The 12,529-nt window shown below is 38.2% G+C and overlaps 1 pseudogene; it reads left to right on the forward strand.

The window, feature by feature from the left end:
- Nucleotides 1-2,841: 2,841 nt before the first annotated feature.
- LOC149021350 (pentatricopeptide repeat-containing protein At1g79490, mitochondrial pseudogene) lies at nt 2,842-5,652 on the forward strand (annotated as a pseudogene).
- The last annotated feature ends 6,877 nt before the right edge of the window (nt 5,653-12,529 follow it).

Raw genomic sequence — 12,529 nt, forward strand, 5'->3', positions numbered from 1 at the left:
GTGAGCTACTACAAAATTGTGGCAAAAATTTTGGCCCGTAGGCTGAAACCCCTCCTGGACCATTTTATCTCACCATGTCAAGGGGCTTTTGTGGCAAATAGACAAATCACGGACAACATTTTTCTGGCCCATGAAATCTTTCACTTTATGAAAAGAACAAGGGGAAAGGCAAAATATGTGGCCCTTAAGCTTGATATGTCTAAAGTCTACGATAGAGTGGAATGGGATGTGTTGACTAAATTGTTTGCTTTCTTGGGCTTTGATGAGAAATGGTGTGAATTAATTCACACATTAATCTCAATTGCTACTTTCTCAATCAAGCACAATGGCAACCCTTTCGTCTGGTTTTCAGGAACAAGGGGATTAAGGCAAGGTTGCCCTCTTAGTCCTTACTTTTTCTTGTTCATAATGGAAATTTTGTTTAGACTATTGAATGAATATAGAGCTCTCAATCTCTTTAAGGGTATTAAGGTTGCAAGAAGAGCTCTTGAAATATCCCACCTCTTCTTTGCTGACGATACCTTCCTATTTTGTTGGGCAACAAAAGATGATGCTTTGGCTTTAAAAGTGGTGTTAGAACTGTTCTCTGATGTGAAAGGCCAAGAAATCAACTTTGAAAAAAGTGGGGCCTTCTTCAGTAGAAATGTACCCTCGGCTGATAAGAATGCGATTCTATCAACTTTGGGAATCAACGAGATGGAGAGAGACTCTATTTATCTGGATACCAAGCTACTTCAAGGCCAATCAAAAACAAAGGAGCTAAAGTTTATAATTAACAAAATGCAGGGGGAAAAAAAAGTCCCACTGGAAAGCATCAACACTATCTTTTGCAGGGCGAGGAGTCTTGCTGTAGTTCGTTCTCCAACCGCAATCATTGTACCAAATGCAATGCTTCAAATTCCCAAGAATGCTATGTAAGAAAATCGATTCTCTCTACCAAAAATTTTGGCTAGGGAGTCCGACGAAGGAAAGACAGCTTACACTTATCTCTAGGGACAGATGTTACCAACCAAAATAAAATGGAGGATTGGGGTTCAAGAAGGTGAAGGAGATCAATACAACCCTGTTACTCAAGCAAGGATGGAGAATGCTGAAACATCCCGAGTCACTATGGGTAAAAATATTGAAGGCAAGATATTCCCAAACACAACACCTTTTGATCTAAGGGTTAAAAAAAAAAAAAAGAAGGGATCATGGACATGGAACAACATCTGTAGAATCCTACCAAAACTAGAAAATATGGTATGGAGAAGGATTGGAAATGGAAGGAGCACTTCGTTGTGATTTGATCCATGGATTAAAAAACCAAAAGATCAATTAAATCTACAAATCGATACCGAGATGTGGGGAAGAAACACAACAATGGCTCAAGCGACAAATTCAATCAATCTTCTCAACAGGGAGTCATCTTAACTCAAAATTATTTGATTTCACTCCTTTCCAACATAAACCTCATTAATGAATGTGATGCATGGATGTCTCTTATTTCAAGTAATGGGGACTTCACTGTCAAACTGTAGGGAAAATCCTCTCACAAATAAGTTTAACATCACACTCCAATATTCTTAGCACATGGTGGAAATTTTTCTGGAAATTACCTATACACCCTAAATTTAAGATTTTTTTTGGCGTATATTAAATGCAGGATTACCAGTTAAGGCAACACTCGCCCAATGGGTATCTATATCTCTAGAATGAGAACTTTGTGGGAATTGTGTGGAAACTCCATGGCATGTCTTTCTTTCATTCAAATGGATGAAAAGGATTTGGGCGGCAGGTCCTTTGGGACTTAGAACGGAAAGACTTTCACATACATCCATATGTGATCTTTGCAATTCTTTTGCCCTAGGCTCTGGCCTGGACAAATCATCAAAAAGATGGATGATGTCCGTATTCATTATCACTTGCTATTTTGTTTGGAAAGAGCGGAATAGCAAGCTCTTTGAAAAAACAAACCCCAACCCAATGAGAGTTTTAAAAAACATCTCAATTTGGATCGATGATCTATATCTTAAACCACATGACACGACTGAAGGTCCAAATCAATTGACACATGTAGAGGTATCTAGACCGGATACTTGTTTTTCTAAAAGTTTTATTAACTTAAATCTGTGTTCAACTTTGTTGTGTGCATGGGTACATAATCCAGAACTAGATAGCTTCGGATGAAGTGTGGGATTAATATGGGAAAGCTAGTTAAAATATTTAAGTACAGGAGGACTAGGGAAGGGAAACATCAGTGAAGCAGTACTCTTGGTTGGATTAAAGGATGAAATAGCCCAAGCACAAATTAACAACATTCAAATACATGACGCATGGTGTAATGAAAAGGAAGTGCTTGAGTTACTTCAACCACCAAATCACAAGAAGTGGCCAATAACTCATGTCCCAATTTGATTGATATTGTTAGTATCACTAAGGATACTAACCTTTAAGCTTTTTGGGGAGAACACATTCCACCATTGGTTTAACCACCTAGCTTTCATGTCCTATATAGATTATAATAAGATACTAAATGTAATAGATTCCACAACTCTATGTACTTGCTATTCTGAGTAATACTAAGCTCTTATTTACTACCAAAAGAAAAAAAACCAATGAAATATTGTTGTAATGTTACTTTCTTTAAGTTCATTGTCCTGCTCTTTTTTTTTTTTTTTTAGTAAATTAAACGTATAATTGTCAGTTATTACGATGAAATTAAGCGATGACTTAGCATCTATAGTATTTTGAAAGTTTTTTTTTTTTGGTAGTAAATTGTATTTTGAAAGTTACCACACACTTCCGCTACCTTCAAACCTATATCAACTTCAAGAAGAATAAAGAGACAAAGAAAAAGAGAAAGTGGGGAGGGGTTTAACAGCAAGCATGATTGATTCTTGGTATTGAATTCCTTGACCGTCTTCCCAATTGAAAAAGAATCTGAAGATAAAACGCTGCAGGGGCGCGCTGCTTTACATCCAGCCACGCCACAGTGGGTGATGGCAGCGCTAGCAGAGGCGGTTGCAGCAGGTTCTTTGAAGAGTTCGTCAACCTCAGTTGGGTGACAGAGGCGGTGAGCGGTAGGTTTATTTCATCCGATTTGCAGTTCTTCTTTGGTGCTAATTTTCCAACTATGGGTAGGTCCTAGTGTCTGTAACTAAGACTAGAGAAATGGTTTGTCTGGGTATTGTTTGTCGTCGAAATCTCAAAGTGGTAATCAATGGATTGAACCATCTCCACTTGCTTAGGAAAAACCCTAACTATGCAACGCATAACTGTTATTGCGGAAAATTTGAACTTTCAGCACATAGGGAGTATTCCAGTTGGATTACCTCATTTTCTATCCAAAATCGTATCTTTTGCAGAAACTTTTGTTCAGGAAAGAGCATTTATGATTCCAGTGAGTGGACAGAAGACCTGGTTTATTTGGATGAATCGGGAGAGGTGATTTTCTCTGGGAAGGGAATCCGTTCGGTGGAGCCTGGGATGGATGGTCATGTCATGATTGGTGGACTGAAAAAACCGCTATTGAATGTTTCAGCTGTTGCCAAAATTGTGGAGATTGTAAAGAGATGGAAATGGGGGCCTGAAATGGAGGCCCAGTTGGATAGGCTCCATTTTGTTCCGAACATGGGTCATTTGAATCAAGCTTTGAAGGTGATTGGAGAGCCGGAAACCTCGATGAGCTTATTCCGATGGGCTAGGAGACAATCTTGGTACTGCCCGAGTGATGAGAGCTATCTTCTTCTGTTTGATCGACTGAATCATATTAGAGATTTTGAAGGAATTCAGCATTTGTTTGATGAGATGATTAAAGAATGTGGGGGCAAGGGAATTTCATCATTCATGGCATATAACCAGGTGATTCAGCATCTTGCTAGGGCAGAGAAATTGGAGGTTTCCTTCTCTTGTTTCAAGAAACTTCAAGATTCGGGATGTAAAATTAATACCCAGACTTACAACGCGCTTATAACATTGTTTCTGAACAAGGGTTTGCCTTATAAGGCATTTGAGATATGTGAGGCTATGGAAGTAGCTGGTTGCTCATTGGATGGGTCAACTTATGAAATGATGATACCAAGCTTGGCAAAATCTGGACGTCTGGATACTGCTTTCAAGCTTTTCGAAGAGATGAAAGGAAAGGGATTTCGACCCAACTATACCATATTTGCATCCCTAGTTGATTCAATGGGAAAAGCAGGGAGGTTGGACACGTCAATGAAAGTGTACATGGAAATGCAGGCTTTTGGCATTAGGCCATCAGCAACAATGTATGTGTCTCTGATCGAGTCATTTGTTAAGGCTGGGAAGCTAGATGCAGGCCTGAGGACATGGGATGAGATGAAGAAAGCTGGGTTTAGGCCCAATTATGGGCTTTACACAATGATTGTTGAGTCTCATGCAAAATCTGGGAAGCTTGATATCGCAATGTCAGTTTTCTCAGATATGGATAAAGCAGGGTTTCTACCAACAGCGTCTACCTATTCTTGTCTGTTAGAAATGCATGCTGCATCGGGGCAAGTAGACTCAGTCATGACACTGTATAACTCTATGACCAATGCAGGTTTGAGGCCTGGCCTAAGCACCTATACTTCCCTTTTAACAGTCCTAGCAAATAAGAAGCTTGTGGATGTGGCTGCCAAGATTCTACTTGAGATGAAAGCCATGGGGTTTTCTGTTGATGTGAGTGCCAGTGATGTTCTGATGATCTACATTAAGGATGGTTCTGTTGATCTCGCTCTGAGATGGCTGCGTTTCATGGGTGCATCTGGTATTCGAACTAACAATTTTATCATCAGGCAGCTCTTTGAAACATGCATGAAAAATGGTTTGTATGAATCAGCTAAACCTCTCCTTGAGACTTATGTAAATTCTGCTGCTAAGGTTGATCTCATATTGTATACATCAATCTTGGCTCATCTGGTAAGATGCCAAGATGAACAGAATGAGAGGCACTTGATGTCAATCTTGAGTGCCACAGAACATAAGGCACACTCTTTCATGTGTGGGCTCTTTACAGGCCCAGAACAGAGAAAACAACCAGTTTTATCATTTGTGAGGGAATTTTTCCAGGGCATTGATTATGAGCTGGAAGAGGGTGCTGCCAGGTACTTCGTAAATGTTCTTCTTAACTATCTTGTGCTCATGGGACAAATAAACAGAGCTCGGTGTGTCTGGAAGGTTGCCTATGAGAATAAGCTCTTTCCCAAGGCGATAGTCTTTGATCAACATATTGCCTGGTCGCTGGATGTGAGAAACTTATCAGTGGGGGCTGCTCTCATTGCTATTGTGCACACTCTTCATAGGTTCAGGAAGCGAATGTTGTATTATGGTGTTGTCCCCCGAAGAATTAAATTAGTTACAGGGCCCACCCTGAAGATTGTGATAGCACAGCTTCTAGATTCAGTACAATCACCATTTGAGGTCAGTAAGGTTGTATTGAGATGCCCAGGGGATTCTGTCTTAGAGTGGTTTAAGAAGCCAATTGTTCAACAATTTCTTCTGAATGAAACTCCTTCTAGGGCTGATATTCTTATGCACAAGCTTAACACTCTCTTTCCAAGTTCAGCACCAGAAATTAGGTCACTATCTCCACCTAAATCATTAGTCATGGGAAAAGCCATGTAACAGTTAGCAGTAGTCAAGAAGCTGTTCTTTTATTTTTATGTATTTCTGTTCTTCAGTGTTATTTCACTTTGCAGTTTTTCTTTTCAGACCCATCATATTCTATTTATGCTATTAAACTATGACATTACCCTGAAATTAAAAAATTTAAAAAAATGTTGTGATTGGTGCATTGCAGATTGAGATATTGTTGTCTTTCCTCAAGAGAGAGGATGGGATTGGTGGCATGTTTGTTAATGGCCATGTTTTGATAACCATACCTATTGTACCTGTATCATTGCTTTTTGCAAAATTACTTAGGTAGGTACCCTATGATAAACCTTGGTTCTCTTCTTTTTGTGCCTACAATTCCTTTCGTAGATTTATTGGCTATTCCATTTAGAGTTGGACACGATGTTTTGACTGTACTGACAGTCTGTCTGCCAAGGCCTTTTTACTACTATGTGAAGCTACACTACAGGAGATCCAGTGAAGATTTTTCTACACTGGCCTTGCATCTGTAATGCCTCTCTAGTAATTGTACCAGCAGTTCATCTTTTTAGGCCAGCCAATTTACTCTTTCTTGGTCACTCTTTCCCCTTCTCCATGTTAATCTTAGTATGTTTAATCTTCCCATCCTGACACTTGTGGCATGTATACTTACAGTCAGAAGTAATGGATGCGGATAGATCAGCGTAGACTGCTTTGATTAGCAAATGAGAAATGGGAATTCTGGCACATTACCTTCTATACCTCTTTGGCACTCACACTGATTTCTCTCTGCCATGGTTGAGGTTCATTAATAGGCGTTCTTCTACTTGGCTGTTGATCTGCTGTTGATGTTAATCAAGTTCTTGTCATTTTTCAATATCTTGTGAGTTCCAGCAGGTCCGCTTTTTATGCAGATTTCAGACTAACATTACAATTCGAAGTCAACAGAGTTACCTTAGGTTTGTTCTATGTTAAAAACTCTTAGTACTAATCGGAAAAGAGTATTAGAGTTAAGGGCATGTTCTGGAATTGTCAATTTTGTAGATACTATTAGCTATTTCAGCTAGCATTGGATACTTCTCCACAAAAGATATGAAGGAGACTATAATTTTGTTCTCTCTCTCTTTCTCTCTCTCTCTCTCTCTCTCTCTCTCTCTCTCTCTCTTTGTGGATCCTTGGTCTCCAATCAGCTCTATTTGAAGTAATGCATGATACAAGGCCTAGGCTCTGCATAGCCTTGTCTCTTTTTTTTCTTTGCTGGTTTTTATGTAGCATCTTATGTATTTATTATAGTCCCAAGTGCTAGGATAATAAAAAGAGGAAGGTTAGAAGATCACCTTTATTAAAAAAGGAAAAATTGAAGGGGGCACATGTTAGTGTAAACCAAGATCCATGTGAATGGATTCATGAGATATTGTTATGATACTTGGATATGTTAAAGTGATAATTTTATGAGATGTAATAGAATTTCTTTTGAGTGCAGATCTGTTGCCCCCCCTTTTTTTTTTTTTTTTTTTTTGGTGGGGGGACAGACAGCCCCACACCATTGATATGGTGGAGGTCCCACCTTTGAGACCTAGGATCCATGGTCTTGGTGGGACCCACCACCATGCCAATGGTGTGAAGTCCTCTCCTCCCTCCCCCCAGGGGTAGAGGAACCAAACTCATCTTTATACTAAATCATTGTCTATATGCTATTTTTATTTATTTGGTGTTGAGTGCTGTTACATAATGGATATTTGCCCATATTTTTTGTTTATAGAATGGCCGTATAGAAGACCTGCTATATCATTGTTGTATGGTTTTCTGTATGCTGGATTTTAGTAGGGATTATAGACTTCTAATATGTTTAATTCGCTTACATATCCTTGCCTGTCTGATTGTTCTGGAACTTACTATCTAAGGCTACATTTCTAAACTTCATTTATCTCCTTCTCAAACCTTAGAGGATTATTCTTCCACAAATTTCATTAGGTGACTCTTTTACGTATTTTTATTGGGTTTATGTCATCTACCTTTTCTCTCTGTAGTCTTCTCCTTAGTTGGTCAAAATGCATATTAAATGTGTATTTTTGCTGTATCTGGAGTCTGGATGTATTATTAGGAAAATGTTTTATTGCCAACTTTACTGCATAAAAGGTTAAAAACACACTTCTATGGTAGCCAGGTTTAAACTCATATTAAATGTGAATAATACACCAATGATAGTTTTACTGAAGACATTTTGTCAAGGCGGGGGGGGGGGGTGTCTAAAAACGAGGAAGAAATGAGAAAAGCCAAAAAAGATTTTTTCTTTTATTCTCAGACAGACCTTCAACCTAGCTGCTGTACTTGTGAAAGGGATCTCTCTTCTTCATCTTCTCTATCTCTGGTAACCCAGTAATTGAAATCAGCTTGGTGTAGCTGTCTATCTCTTCTCCATCTTCTTCATCTTAGCACATGCTGATGGTGGGACTGTGAGAAGCAGAGCTGTCAAGTACTAATTCTTGTATTCATACATCCTTGAGGTTGGATATTCATCTCTGGTATTGCTCTTATCTGAGACCTCAGGTACCATTATAGCTTTTATTTCTTGCATTTTTGGTGTTTTAATTTTAATCTTATTATTGTTCAGTTGATCTGCAAGCCAGAGGGAAGGAGGAGGGGTGGGATGGATGAGTTTAGACATGTGAAGTTTCTTGGGAACTCCATAGCAATAGAAGCTCACATTCCCAATTTGCTCTCCCCCCCTCTACACTCTCTTGTGAAACAATTCTGTGCTTGGGTATACTTGTAATGTTTGGTTGGATGTTCCCTTTTTGAGTTCTTCCTCTTCTTTGCTTCAATTCCTCTTTGAATTGTTCAGGAATTGGTTCTGCTTCAGTCGATGGTTCTCTGTATAATAGTTTTATGGACTTCTTTCATATACTTGTTGCTTATCTGTATGTTTAAGAGTTTGCAGAAATTCTCTGTAAATGCTTGATCCAGTTTATGATGAGACCTGAAGTCAACACAATATACCAAACACTCCTTTCACATATGGCTCAACTTCAGAGACATAGTCACCATTGGATTTGGAGAATTGATGTCCTCCCCCCCCCCCCTTCCCTTATGATGGACTTCTTACGTTGGTTTCATGGATCATATGATGGATCATGTTTTCATTCCTATGATGAACTTTATCTTTTGGATTTTCATGCTTTTAAACATTATATGTAACATGAACTTTATTTTGTGGATTTCATGAATTAAAAATGATAGATTTTGTAGGTTTTCTGCTTAAAAAAGTTGAGCCAGAGAATGCTATTATTTGGCTTATTAGGTTGTGAATAGTTGTTATACAGATTCGTATTATTGCCATCTAGCCATTTTATTCCCCTATTATGGTTGCTGTGTTCTTGCTCTCCCTGAAGTTACTAAGGTCTTCTCTGAATAATCATGTTATTGTGGGTACAAAATTATTGATTAATGGAACCCATGTCTAATACAACAAGTGCTGTAGTACATCCTCCCAGGGAACTCTCTGTTTTGCATCACTATAGCGTGAATCGTAATGGCACCGTGTGAGCCCATGTTATCCCTTTTGAGCATTTTTTTTTTTTTTGGCTCTCCAATCTCAAATCATTTGTCTTTCTTAGGTTCATGAAAATTGGATCCTGTTACATAGTTGGTGAATCATAATACTGTGGGTTGATTTGATGTATATTTGTTTATGCCTCACAATGGGAAACATTCTTCTTGTCATGTAAGGATTTAAAAATTTTAATAACTTAATGGTGTTCATTTTCTTCTAGCGTGTTATTTGCTTGTCGCCAAGGAATTTGTTAATTCAGTGTTATTTGAAACAAGTTATTTTATTTCTAGCCATATGTTTTATCTTGATTGCATGTGTTGTTGCATTGGCAACAATTCAATGTTCCCCCCTTCTTTGGGTTACCTACCACTTGTCTTTCCTTCTCTTTCGCAATGAAAGCAGTCTGTGAAGACAGTTGATATGAATTTCTGACTGTTACATGATGGATAACTTTGCTTACCTTTCCTGTCAACCCCAATGGTGTATTTCTGCAGAGAATTTGGAGATCCAAGTCTTTCATAGCTGCAAGAGCAAAAGGACTGGGATGGCTCAATTACGTTTTCATTTAGAGCCTTTCAGCAATCATTTTGCAGTTCGGCTGATAAAACAAATTGACAAAGAAATCCATTTGGGCAAACATTTTGCTCTATAGGAGCGTGTACCTTAGGTGATAATGCTTTGGAATCTCGTTCACATGTCACAAATGACAAGGTTGGGGTGCTGCTTTTGTTCTATTTGTTTGCAGATACCATATTTCACTTGATCCTCTGTGCAGTAGACTCAGACAAGTAAAAGGATATATATAATAAAAGGGTTATCAATCTCAAGAATGCTGATGAAATCATCTTATAAACCTCATGACAGGATATTATTAGACTTCCAAGGTTGTTCCATTTTCTCACCAACGGCCACTGGCTCAACTGATTTCAGTTCTGAGGGCTCCAAAAAGTAAAGAAGGTTATGCAGCCATTGGAGGAGGATCACCTTTGTGAAAAATTACAGATGAGCAAGTGAGTCATTTTCCCATTACATGATCAAATAGCTTGGTGAAATGAAAGTTTGCAATGTTACTTGATGTCAGTTGTTAAAGTGGTATTTGTTATTTAAGGCAAATCGAATAATCTATAGTTGAGTTGAGTTGGGAAATTGTGTTGCCTGTCTGGTTTACTTGTTTATAGGACTGAATAGTTTGAAAATGTTTCAGGCACAGCCCTGAAAAATGGCTCTAGAAGCAAAGAAAATCCCTGCAAATGTATATGTTGCAACTTGCAATGCGATATTGGCACCCATTTACTGAGAAGCAGTTCTTTGTGTGCATCTCTATGTGTCACACTGGCGTATACAACTAAATTGTAGGGAAAAATATTTGTAGGTGGCTTCTGATTCACCTTGTAGTGTGGAAAATGTGTTTTTTAGATCATCAAAACAATAAGTAGCTATATGCATCTAGTATGCAAACCACATCCAAGTTTGCTGGATATGTTCATTAAAGGAATAAAATATAAAAGGTCAATCAAGTCTGTTGCATAATAAGCTTCTCAGACAATGAGATTCTACTTTGGTCTAGAAATCATTTGTTCCATCTAATCATTAACAAGTTGAATAAACTTTTTTGTTGGATGACCTTTTGCATGAAATGTATGCCTTATTGGAGATTGTATGTAGGCTTTTCATGTACACTTATTGGAGATTGTATGTAGGCTTGTCATGTATCTGTCAGCCAGGTGGTCAGACATTTTCTTTTTGCATTTTGATAACCTAAATATTTTTGTAAAAGCCCCTCCATCTTTACCAATATTGTAGCTTTTCTAGTTGGATTAGGTCTCTTTGTAATGTAAATTCAATGTGTTGGATGCTAATATGAAAACTTGATTTGGAAAATCGATACAGAGGATTTTATTTCTGCTTGTGATATCCAGAAGAAACCAAAAATTGGTAATTCATGTGGAATTATAGGTTCTATGTGGGATAGCTTGCTTGCATTGAACAAGTGCATTATAGTCTCAGAACTAGTTAAATCTCCATTAGTGAAAATTTTTGCTTTGTGTCAGATAACGGATGACAGAATTGCAAGGCTTGTTGTATTTCAGCTTTATCCTCAGGCCATCTCCACAAGTGGATCAAGCATCTGTCTTCTCCAAAGTATTTTCAGGTAGAAAGCAACAACCTTTGACTTCCAACTGATAAAGTCCCATCTTTCTGTTCTTGTGATTGAAGACTTATGCTTGATCACTTTGATCAGCTTTCACTGAATTTGAATTGGTTGTAGCAAGGAATACTACTGGTATCAATAATAGTCTCTTGGTATCAGTGAGAAGGTTATTTCACGTCAATGGCTAGTTTGTTCGAGAAGGAACTACATAATCTATCCAATCCTGGGGAGGTTAATTTGCTCTCTTCAGTCGCGTTTAATATATTTTATTGACAATTTGAGGAAATAGAAATTAGTTTTTTGGGTTACTCCATTGGTGCTGTTCTAGATAAGTTCATTATTATAATGAAACCAGAACCTCTAATGAAGATCAATTGAAGATAGAGAGGAGAGAAGATGAGAGAGAAAGAAGAAAATGAGAAGAATGAGATGGGAGAGAGGGAGGACTCAAGCAAGCCTCTCCCCTCCAGTTTGCACTTTATTTATTACTGGTATAAGCTTAAGGTTAGATCCCAATGTTTGATGGGAACCTATACTACTAATTTAGATACATGACAGTTTAAAATCCAATACACATGAGATCTAATTTAACTCAAAAAGTAAAGACAATAATCCACCAAATCAGCCAGCTTGACCGCTTGATTTTATATTCTCCATGATCCACTTTCCTTATTTGATTTTTATGCTCCACAATCCACTTTTCTTATTTGATTTTATATGCTCCACGCTCCACTTTCCTTACCTGCGACATTGAAACGTCAATACCCCTCCCAGCTTGCAACATCCTTCCATAAAGACTAGACGAGGTAATGACTTAGTAAATATATCTCCAACTTGTTCAGCAGAAGCAACGTAGGGTGTTGTGGTGACTCCTCTTATAACAACATCACGTACAAAATGCATATCCACCTTGACGCGTTTGGTTCTCTCATGAAACGCTGGAACTGGCTATGTATATTGCCGCCTGATTGTCCAAAAGATCTCAACGGCTCTTCAACCTCCACACCAACTTCCTTTAAGAACATTTGACCTAACATATCTCTGAGACTATTTGAGCCATAGCCTGATACTCTGCCTCAGCACTAGATTGAGCCATTGTGACTTGCTTCTTACTCCAAGTGACCAAATTCCCTCCAAGAAACGTACGGTAACCAGTGGTGGATCTCTGATCATCTTGTGACCCTGCTCAAAAAATCTAAATAAGCACACAATTTCAAATGCTCATTTCCTTTATACAATAGTCCTTT

Source organism: Hakea prostrata, chromosome 3 (genome assembly GCF_041222555.1).
Source record: "Hakea prostrata isolate BN-2017 chromosome 3, UWA_Hpros_2, whole genome shotgun sequence".
NCBI lineage: Eukaryota > Viridiplantae > Streptophyta > Magnoliopsida > Proteales > Proteaceae > Hakea > Hakea prostrata.